The sequence below is a fragment of the Phodopus roborovskii genome, unplaced genomic scaffold (assembly GCF_943737965.1).
Source record: "Phodopus roborovskii unplaced genomic scaffold, PHOROB, whole genome shotgun sequence".
In the NCBI taxonomy this organism is placed as follows: Eukaryota; Metazoa; Chordata; class Mammalia; order Rodentia; family Cricetidae; genus Phodopus; species Phodopus roborovskii.
Window position 1 is genome coordinate 16,090,797 of NW_026126410.1, and position 9,600 is coordinate 16,100,396.

The 9,600-nt window shown below is 37.4% G+C and overlaps 1 pseudogene; it reads left to right on the forward strand.

Annotated features, from left to right (window-relative positions):
- The window catches only part of LOC127220765 (zinc finger protein 431-like), a 38,933-nt pseudogene extending 30,461 nt beyond the window's left edge, over positions 1-8,472 (forward strand).
- The last annotated feature ends 1,128 nt before the right edge of the window (positions 8,473-9,600 follow it).

Genomic DNA, 9,600 nt, shown 5'->3' on the forward strand with positions numbered 1-9,600 from the left:
TGCCAGTAATTTAATTTTGTATTTTTTCATTAATGTTCACAAGGGAGATTGGTCTGTAATTCTCTTTCCACAGTTGAGTTTTTGTGTGGTTTGGGTGTCATTGTAATTGTAGCATCAGAAAAAGAATTTGGTAATATTCTTTCTGCTTCTATTGTGTAGAACAATTTGAGGGTTATTGCTATTAGCTCTTCTGTGTAATTCTGGTAGAATTCTGCACTGAAATCTTTTGTCTATGACCTTTTTTGTTTAGGAGACTTTTAATGACTTTATATTTTCTTAGGGATTATAGGTATATTTAAATTGTTTATCTGGTCTTGAATTAATATTGGTATGTGATACCTATCAAAATAATTGTTCATTTCTTTTAGATTTTCCAAATTTTTGGAGTACAGGTTTTTGAAGTACAACCTAAAGATTGCCTGGATTTCCTCAGTGTCTGTTGTTATGTCTCCCTTTTTATTTCTGATTTTGTTAATCTGGATATTCCCTCTCAGTCTTTTAGTTGGTTTTGATCTTGTTGTTATAATTGATTTTTGGTATTGTTCTTAGTTTCTAATATACTGATTTAAGCTTGGAGTTTTATTATTTTCTGCTGTCTATTCTTCCTGGGAAAGTTTGTTCCTTTTTTCTTCTAGAACTATTAGGTGTGCTGTTAAGTTACTAGTGTGAGATTTCTCCAAATTCTTTATGATGTAAAGCACTTATTGCTATGAACTTTCTTCTTAGCACTGCTTTCATAGTGTTCCTTAAGTTTTAATATGCTATGGATTCATTTTCACTGAATTTTAGGAAGTAATTTCTACTTTTATTTCTTCCTTGATCCAGTTGAGAGTTGTTCATTTTCTATGAATTCGTAGGGTTTCTGTAGTTTATGTTGTGATCTGGTGAGATTAGTGTTGTTATTCCAATTTTTTGGTATCAGCTGAGATTTGTTTTGTGGCTGAGTATGTGGTAAATTTTAGAGAAGGCACCATGATGTGCTGAGAAGGTATATTCCTTTATTTTTTGGTGAAATTTTCTGTAGATATGTGTTAAATCCATTTGAGTCATGCCATCTATTATTTCCCTTAATTCTCTGTTAAGTTTCTGTCTAGCAGACCTGTCTGCTGGTGAGAGTGGTATGTTGAAGTTTCCCACTATTAATGTGTAGAGTTTGACATGGGATTTAATCTTTAGTGATGTTTCTTTTACAAATGTGTGTGCCCTTACATTTGAGGCACTAATGTTAAGAATTGAGACTTCATCTTGATGGATTTTTTATTTGAATATCAAATGTCTGTCTCTAACTCTTTTGATTAGTTTTAGTTTGAATCTTATTTTGTTAGATATTAGGGTAGCTACACTGGCTTGCTTCTCAGGCCCATTTGGTTGGAAAATCTTTTTTCTGACTCTTTATTTTGAGATGTTTCTCTTGCAAGTACACATGTGTTTCTTGTATGTAGTAGAGGGATGGATCTTGTTTTTATATCCGTTCTGTTCACCTGTGTCTTTTTATTGGTGAATTGATATTAAGAGATATTGATCACAAGTGATTGTTAATTCTTGCTGGGTTTTGGTTTTGGTGGTGGTGGTGACATAGTGTGTGTGGTAGTGTATGTAGTGGTGTTTTTTTTTTTTGTGTGTGTGTGTGTGTTTCCTTTGTGTTTTGCGGATATTAGGTTATCTATTGCCTGTGTTTTTATAGGTGCAGCTAACTTCTTTGGTTTGGAAGTTCTCCTAGTACTTTCTGTAGGGCTGGATTTGTGGATAGGTACTGTTTAAATCTGGTTTTGTCATGAAATACCTTGTTTTCTCTTTCTATGGTGATCAAACGTTTTGCTGGGTTTAGTAAAGGAGATCTCCTGGGTAAACTGGGGGGGGGGAGTGGGGCTGGGTGGGAAAGATGGGAACAAGAATGATCTGGTTGGCTGGGTTGGGGGTACAAGAAGGGCACAGTAATTAAAGTGGTATCTTGATGGGGTGCATTTTGGGGTTAGGGAGGAACCTGTTGCCAGGGAAACTCCCAAGAAATCCACAAGGATTACCCCAGCTAAGACTACTAGCAATAGTGTACATGTACCCTGAACTAACCATCTCCTATATAATCAGATTGTTGGCCACCCTAGTTGTCATCATAGAGCCTTCATTCAGTATCTGATGAAAATAGATGCGGAGATCAACAGCCAAGTACTGGGTTTATCTCTGGGAGTCCTGTTGAAGACATGGAGGAGGAGCCAGGAGAATCAAGGTCACAACAGGGGAACCCAAGGAGACAGTTGACCTTAGCTCGTGGTAGCTCATGGACTCTGGACTGAGAACTAGGGAGCCTGCATAGGACTGACCTAGGCCTTCTGCATGTGTTTGCCAGTTGTGTAGCTTGGTCTGTTTGTGAGGGGCTCCATGCAGTAGGATTAGGAACCATGCTGGTTTATCTCCTCTAGCCTTGATGTAGGGGGAGGAGCTTGGTCCTGCCTCAACTTGATGCCATGCTTTGTTGACTCCCATAGGAGACCTGCCCCTTTCTTTAAGGAGTTGAAGGAGGAGTAGATGGGGGCTAGATGAGAGGTGAGGGGAGAGAATAGGAAAAGAGGAGGGAGGGGAAACTGGTCAATCTGTAAAATAAATGAAAAAAAATTAATAAAAATTAAAAAAAAATGAAAAGGCACCAAAGTTATAATACTGTGTGAGAGGTACCTTGACAGGTGGGTCCAAACCATGGCAGGTGAGAGAAAAACATTTTCTGCAGACTGAGCTTATGTGAAGTTTTATTGGGGGAAGGTCCCCTAGTCCTTGAGGCATACACAGTGCCTCAAGCATGTATAAGACTTAGTAACAATTTCATAGCAATTTTCAACTTTGGGCCACAACAAGAAAAGGAGAAAACATATAATATATATTCAAATTAATAATAAATGCATGAAAAGAAATTTTAGGCACTAAAACATACAATTATTAAGCAAAATGGTTGTACCAATATAGATCACAGGATATTTATATTTTCTCTAGGTTTGGTATGCACCAAGTTGAAAACACATTCAGAAATAAAAGGAAATGCAATCACTTCTAAACAAAATTGTTGTTAAGGGAGTCATAGTAGGGTTAGAGCTGTAGGACTCTGAGCTAAGCCATTCTTTGTATAGCATCATCCTAACCTGGTCATTGTCAAGTAGGAGAATGTGGTTCTTGGCTATGGGAGAGGTTTTTCTTCTTTTATTAATGCAAAGAACTGAGAGTTCAGTAATGTTCATAATTAGTATCCAATGTTGTTTCTCAGTTTTTTTGTATGTTAACATTATGAACAAATACGTGATAAATATAAAGCATCTGGAAGTCTGTTGAGTCTCTAGAGCCATCCATCTCTGGTGTATGACCAATATATATAAACCCTCTGATTTGGATGAAATGGTGATGATGTAGGGCCAAACCAAGAGTCTGGAATACAATACAATATTCCTGACCTGAGATGTCATAATGGAGATGAAACAATTCCTGAAGAAGTTTTTTCTATCACAGTTTACACATATGTGTCTGTTGGAATCATGCACAGTAGGTTTATTCCATATGGTATGATCGTATTCTCTCTTGGATATTGAGGTCGTTGTGTGAGTTCACTCGGGTCTGTGGAAAGAAGACTCAGATACACTTTTAATAATGAACTTAGCTTTTCAGAGCTGCAAGGGTGTCCAGCCTCAGTGAACTTAAGTGCTTTCAGTGAACTTAAGTGCTTTCCCTATGCCCAGGACATTTTAGGTTTCTCAGTATTTACACTTGAGCAAGTTGATTAACATATGCTCAGAATAACTTGAATGAGGCTTCCAAAAATACAATGCGAACTATAAATTCTTGATTCATCAGGGACCACAGTTTTCCATGTTTCCCGAACCAATTAAAGGCAAGAGCTAATATACCCAGTTTGCCCATATTTCTTGTAGTTAATAACGGTTCATGCAATTTCTCAGATGTGTACTGAGTACTATTGATCTGTTTGCTTCTCTATGTCTGTTAATAGGCATTTCTTTAACATGGCATTATCACATTCAAAGTGACAGCTGTGACCCTCCTTTCTATTCAGTTTTCTTCTTAAGTGACTTGGTGATTATATTAGAATGTCTGTGTCATGGAATAAATGTGGGAAGCATGAGAATTATATCATTATATTTTCATAGAAGTATACATTTACCATTTTGTCAGTATCACTTTCGTTTTATGCATTTATGGTATATTTTAGAATGCAGTGACCTATGACGATGTGCATGTTGACTTCACTGGGGAATAGTGGGCTCTGCTGGATGCTTCCCAGAAGAATCTCTACAAAGATGTGATGCTGGAGACCTACAGGAACCTCACTGTTATAGGTAAGTCTATGAATTTTCCTTCAGATTTTAAAATAAGGGGGCAACTGTTTCTTAGTTATTGATGCTGTTCTGTAATTACAACTGAAACTAAGGAAAGATGGTGTGAATAAATGAGGCATGGTTCTAAGAATCACTGAAGATAATAACTTAAATTTTGCACAATTTCCAATAATAGCAGACTTTTTTGGTACTATATTTTAGGCTATAAAGAAGGTAATTTTAATGTGCAAGCTAATACAAATATGCCTCAGAAGAAATTGTAAGGTATCTGTAAGTTTTAAAGAAGGCAACAGGGTAATTAAAGTGCATTGATTATTATTAAATTATCACAAAACCATATACCTCAGTGTCAATTAGGTGAGTTGTGTTTGCAAGGCATTATTTTAAGAGAGGAGACAAGGAAACAATGCCTTACCAGATATCGCCATTTCTTTTTTTTTTTGCTCTTTTTTTCTTTTTTTTTATTTAATTTTATATAAGAAAGTCCAATTAAATGAAAACAAACATTTATACACAATATTTGGGAATTTGGGCGTCGTTCTTTCCAAACTGCTTCCTGCTGGTAAGGGGCGCTGTCTTGGGGGATTCGAAGAAGATTCAGATATCCTAGCTGTAGTCTGTAAGGCTGTTTTGTCCAGCTGTTTTGAATGTAGGATCACCTTGTACTCTGTTTCAGGTGGTCTGGCGTGATCAAACCACATTAGTCTGGAAGGAATCCACATCTTTTCATTTTCTGTGGAAACAAAAATAGAAATCCTTTTTCCCAATAACTTGTCCTTGAACTTAAATTGTGGAGTCAAAGCATTTTTTTAATTTAATTTATTATTTTACATGTCGATGCCAGTTCCCTCTCCTTCCCTCCCTCCCACCCTCCCTTCCTCCTTCCCTCCTTTTACCCTCTCTGCCCTCTCACAAGCATTCTAACCACCCTCCCATCCCCCCACCCCAATTCCAAATGTAGGGGAATGTCATCCAGTAGGGGTCATGTAGGTCTGACAGGTCATGTGAAGTAGGGACTAGGGCTTCTCTCCTGTCTCTAGATTAAGGCAGTTATCCCTCCATGGGAGATGTGTTCGCAAAGTCCTTTTGTGCTCCTGGGATACATCCTGGCTCCACTGTCTGAGGTCCCTTAGACTGCTCAGTCCTTCTGGCTGAGACCCATATTCAGGGGGGCCTGAGTCAGTCCCATGCTGGCTTCCTAGCTATCATTCTGGTGAGCTGTTAGCTCCTCCTTGTTCAGGTAAGCTGTCTGTATGTGTTTCTGCTGCCTGGTCTTGTCCTCTCCATCTGCATCTGGGTTCTACTTTGACTCAGTGTTTATGTATGGGTGTTTGCTTCTGTTTCCAACAGGCATTAGTTGAGGGCTCCATGGATAAGTTAGTTGTTGATCTCACTCTCTGGGAAGGGCATTTATGGTAGCCTTTCCATGGAAGCTCAAATTGTTAGTTGGCAGCAGTCTTGTAGTTCTCAAGACCTTTCTTTGTGTTCAATTTTATCTTCAAACCAATATTGGCTCCCTATTTTATGTTCTCTCTCTCTCTCTCTCTCTCTCTCTCTCTCTCTCTCTCTCTCTCTGTTTCTCTCTTTCCTGTCTTCTATTCCTAACCAGGCTCAATCTTCCTGGTCCCACATGTTTTCCTTTCCTCCCCCTCGTTTTCTCCTACTTCTCTCTCCATTTGCTGCCCCCCCCACTTCCCCTTAGCTCTGGGGGACTTATCCATTACCAGTTCTGTGAGGGACTTTATATGAATCTCTTAGAATACACCTTGTATCCTAGTTCCTCTGGTGGTGTGAATTATAGGCTGGTGATCCTTTGATCTAGGTCTAAAATCCATATATGAGTGAGTACATACTATGTTCCTCTTTTTGTGACTGGGTTACCTCATTCAGGATGGTTTCTTCAAGTGCCATCCACTTGCCTGCGAATTTCAAGATACCATTATTTTTTTCTGCAGAGTAGTATTCCATTGTGTAGATGTGCCACATCTTCATTATCCATTCTTCAATTGAGGGACATCTAGGTTGCTTCCAGGTTCTTGCTATTACAAATAGTGCTGCTATGAACATAGTTGAACAGATGTCTTTGCTGCATGGATGTGAATCCTTTGGGTATATGCCTAAGAGGGGGATTGCCGGGTCCTGTGGTAAACTAATTCCCATTTTCCTGAGGAACCGCCATACTGATCTCCAAAATGGCTGTATGAGTGGAGGAGTGTTCCACTTTCTCCACACCCTCTCCAACATAAGCCATCACTCACCAGTTTCTAATTTTAGCCATTCTGGCAGGGGTAAGATGGTATCTCAAAGTTGTTTTGATTTGCATTTCCCTGATAGCTAAGGATGTGGCAGATACCACCATTTCAATCATAGCCTCAGGATAGCTCTGCTATAGAACTGCCAATCCATTTCATTTCATACCATTCATATTACAAAAGGTGTAAGTGATAAATACATGTTCAAAACCTTCTAATAAGCAAATAGTTCATAATAAAAAAGTTAGTCATATACTTGTGATGATTTTGCTTAGTGAGAAGCAGGGTAGTTAGAGTCAAGAGCCAAGGGCAACTGTTGTGGAGAAACTTTATTCTACAAACTACATGTCTATGAGGAGGGACAGTTAAATCTTGAGGATGCAATGTGGACACCCTTTATTTATTAGTCTTCCTTTATTAGGTATATCATATATCACTCTAGATACAACCATATGAACATAGGAATATCGAAAGAAGTAACATAGCCCCATCTGAGAACAATTAGAAGATATGTAGCACCCCCTACTTTGAATAGATTTCTTGAATGTGATACAAGTTTACAAGTAATTGCTTTTCCAGCTTCATTGGAAATATATCAACAAACTCACACTTCAGAAAAGCCCTGTGTTGTGCTCCAGTGGTGCAATCAGTTAGCATGCAGTACTTACACAACAGAAAATCCCTATGTGTACTAGGAATGTGTATAAATTTCTGTTTGTTCTGGTTCACTTTACAAATGTATGATTCACACTAAAGGAAAACTTATGAGTTTTTTCCAGTTGTCTTCATATATGTGAAGAGTCTCATATAGAAAAATAGATGCTATAAATGTGAATCATCACAGGTATAGTCAAAGATCCAAAACCACCACCCTTAATGAAGGGGAATGACATGAGTGTAAATAGTGATAAAACCTTAAGATCTGATTCCTCTTTACAATCAGACCGAGTTGTAAAAATAATTAATACAGATATATTCAGAAGTGTAATGGATATGTTAAAATTTTAACTGAAAAAAATTCAACTATGCCATTTACCATTGCAGGCATGAAAGAAGTTATACTGAAGAGAAACCTTCTGAATATTCTCAAAGATTTTAAGCATATGCATATCACAATCATCTTCAAAGGCATGAAAGACTCCATACTAGAGAGAAACCCTATGAATGTAATCAATGTGGTAAAGCCTTCACATAGGACAATAGTCTCCAAACACATAAAGGAACACATCATGGGGAGAAACCCTATGAATGTAATTAATGTGGGAAAGCCTTTCCATATCATAGTTATTTTCTTTGTCATAAAGTAACCCATACAGGAGAGAAACCCTATGAATGTAATCAATGTGAGAAAGCCTATGCATATGTCTTCTAACACAAAAAAATCACCCATGCAGGAGAGAAACTCTATGAATGTAATCAGCGTGGTAAATTATTTTCAAAATAGTATCTCCAAATTCATAAAAGAACCCACACTGGAGAGAAACCATATGTATGTAATCAATGAGGGAAAGCCTTTTCACAATAGATTTATCTCCAAATTCATAAAATAACCCATACCATAGAGAAACACTATGAATGTAATCAATGTAGTTAAGCCTGTGCATATCATGTGAGTCTTCTAATGCATAAAATAACCCATATTGGAGAGAAACCCAATCTAATCAATGTGGTACAGCCTATGCATATAAGTCTTCTAATATTTAAAATAATTCATACTGCAGAGAAACCCTATGAATCTAATCAATGTAGGAAAACCTTTTCACAACGATCCTCCAAATTCATAAAAGAACTCATACTAGAGAGAAGCCCTTTGAATGTAATCAATTCGATAAAACCTTTCACAGGACTGTAGTCTCCAGATGCATAAAATAACACATATTGGAGAGAAACCCTATGAAAGTAATGTGGTAAAGTCTTTCTACACTATTGTAGTGTTTGAAATTATGAGAAAAAAAATGCAGCAGAGAAACTATAAATGTAGTCAGTGTGGTAAGGTTTTACATTTTGTGGTAGTCTTTATACAAGAGTACAACTTTTAGTATCCAATCATTCTTTTCATATCACAATAGTCTTTGAGAACCTGAAAAAACTCACAGAAGAAAGTCTGCCTATAAATGATTTCATAAGATCAATAGCCAACACAGTTACACAAAAGCAAGAGAAAGTAATTTGACAGTGTCAACAATCTGTTCAAGCAGTATAATGCCCATCTTTATTTTGTTTGCACTTTCAAACTCATGGACAAAAACCTACAAATTTAAATGATAAGTACCCCATTTTGTTTTTCTCTTCAATGACATGAAATAACTAATTCAGGTACAAAACTTTAAGGATGTTTATTTCTGTCTTTTTTGTTGTGATAAAATTATGAAGGAGTTTCAGTTGACTTTTGGTTCCAGAGGGATACAGGATCACCATAAAAGTGCCATGGCAACAGGTGTCAGACATGGCAGCAATAGCAGGATGCTAAGATGTCACATCCTCAACCTGCAGCACAAATCAGAGTGTGGGAAATGGAAATACTGTGCCGATGTAAATTATGGAAGCATATCCCCAGTGGCACAGTTTTTATTTATTTATTTTATATAACCAAGTCCATTTAAATGAAAACAAACATTTATAGACAATATTTGGGAATTTGGGTTTTGTTCTTTCCAAACTACTTCCTGCTGGTAAGGGGTGATGTCATGGGGGATTCGAAGAAGATTCAGAAATTCTGGCTGTAGTCTGTAAGGCTGCTTTGTCCAGTTGTTTTGAATGTAGGATCACCTGGTACTCTGTTTCAGGTGGTCTGGCTTGATTAAACCACATTAGTCTGGAAGGAATCCACATCTTTTCATTTTCTGTGGAAACAAAAATAGAAATCCTTTTCCCCAGTAACTTGTCCTTGAACTTAAATTTTGGAGTCAAAGCATTTTTTTTTAAATTTAATTTATTATTTTACATGTCGATCCCAGTTCCCTCTCCCTCCCTCCTTCTCTCCCTTTTACCCTCTTTTCCCTCTCACATGCACT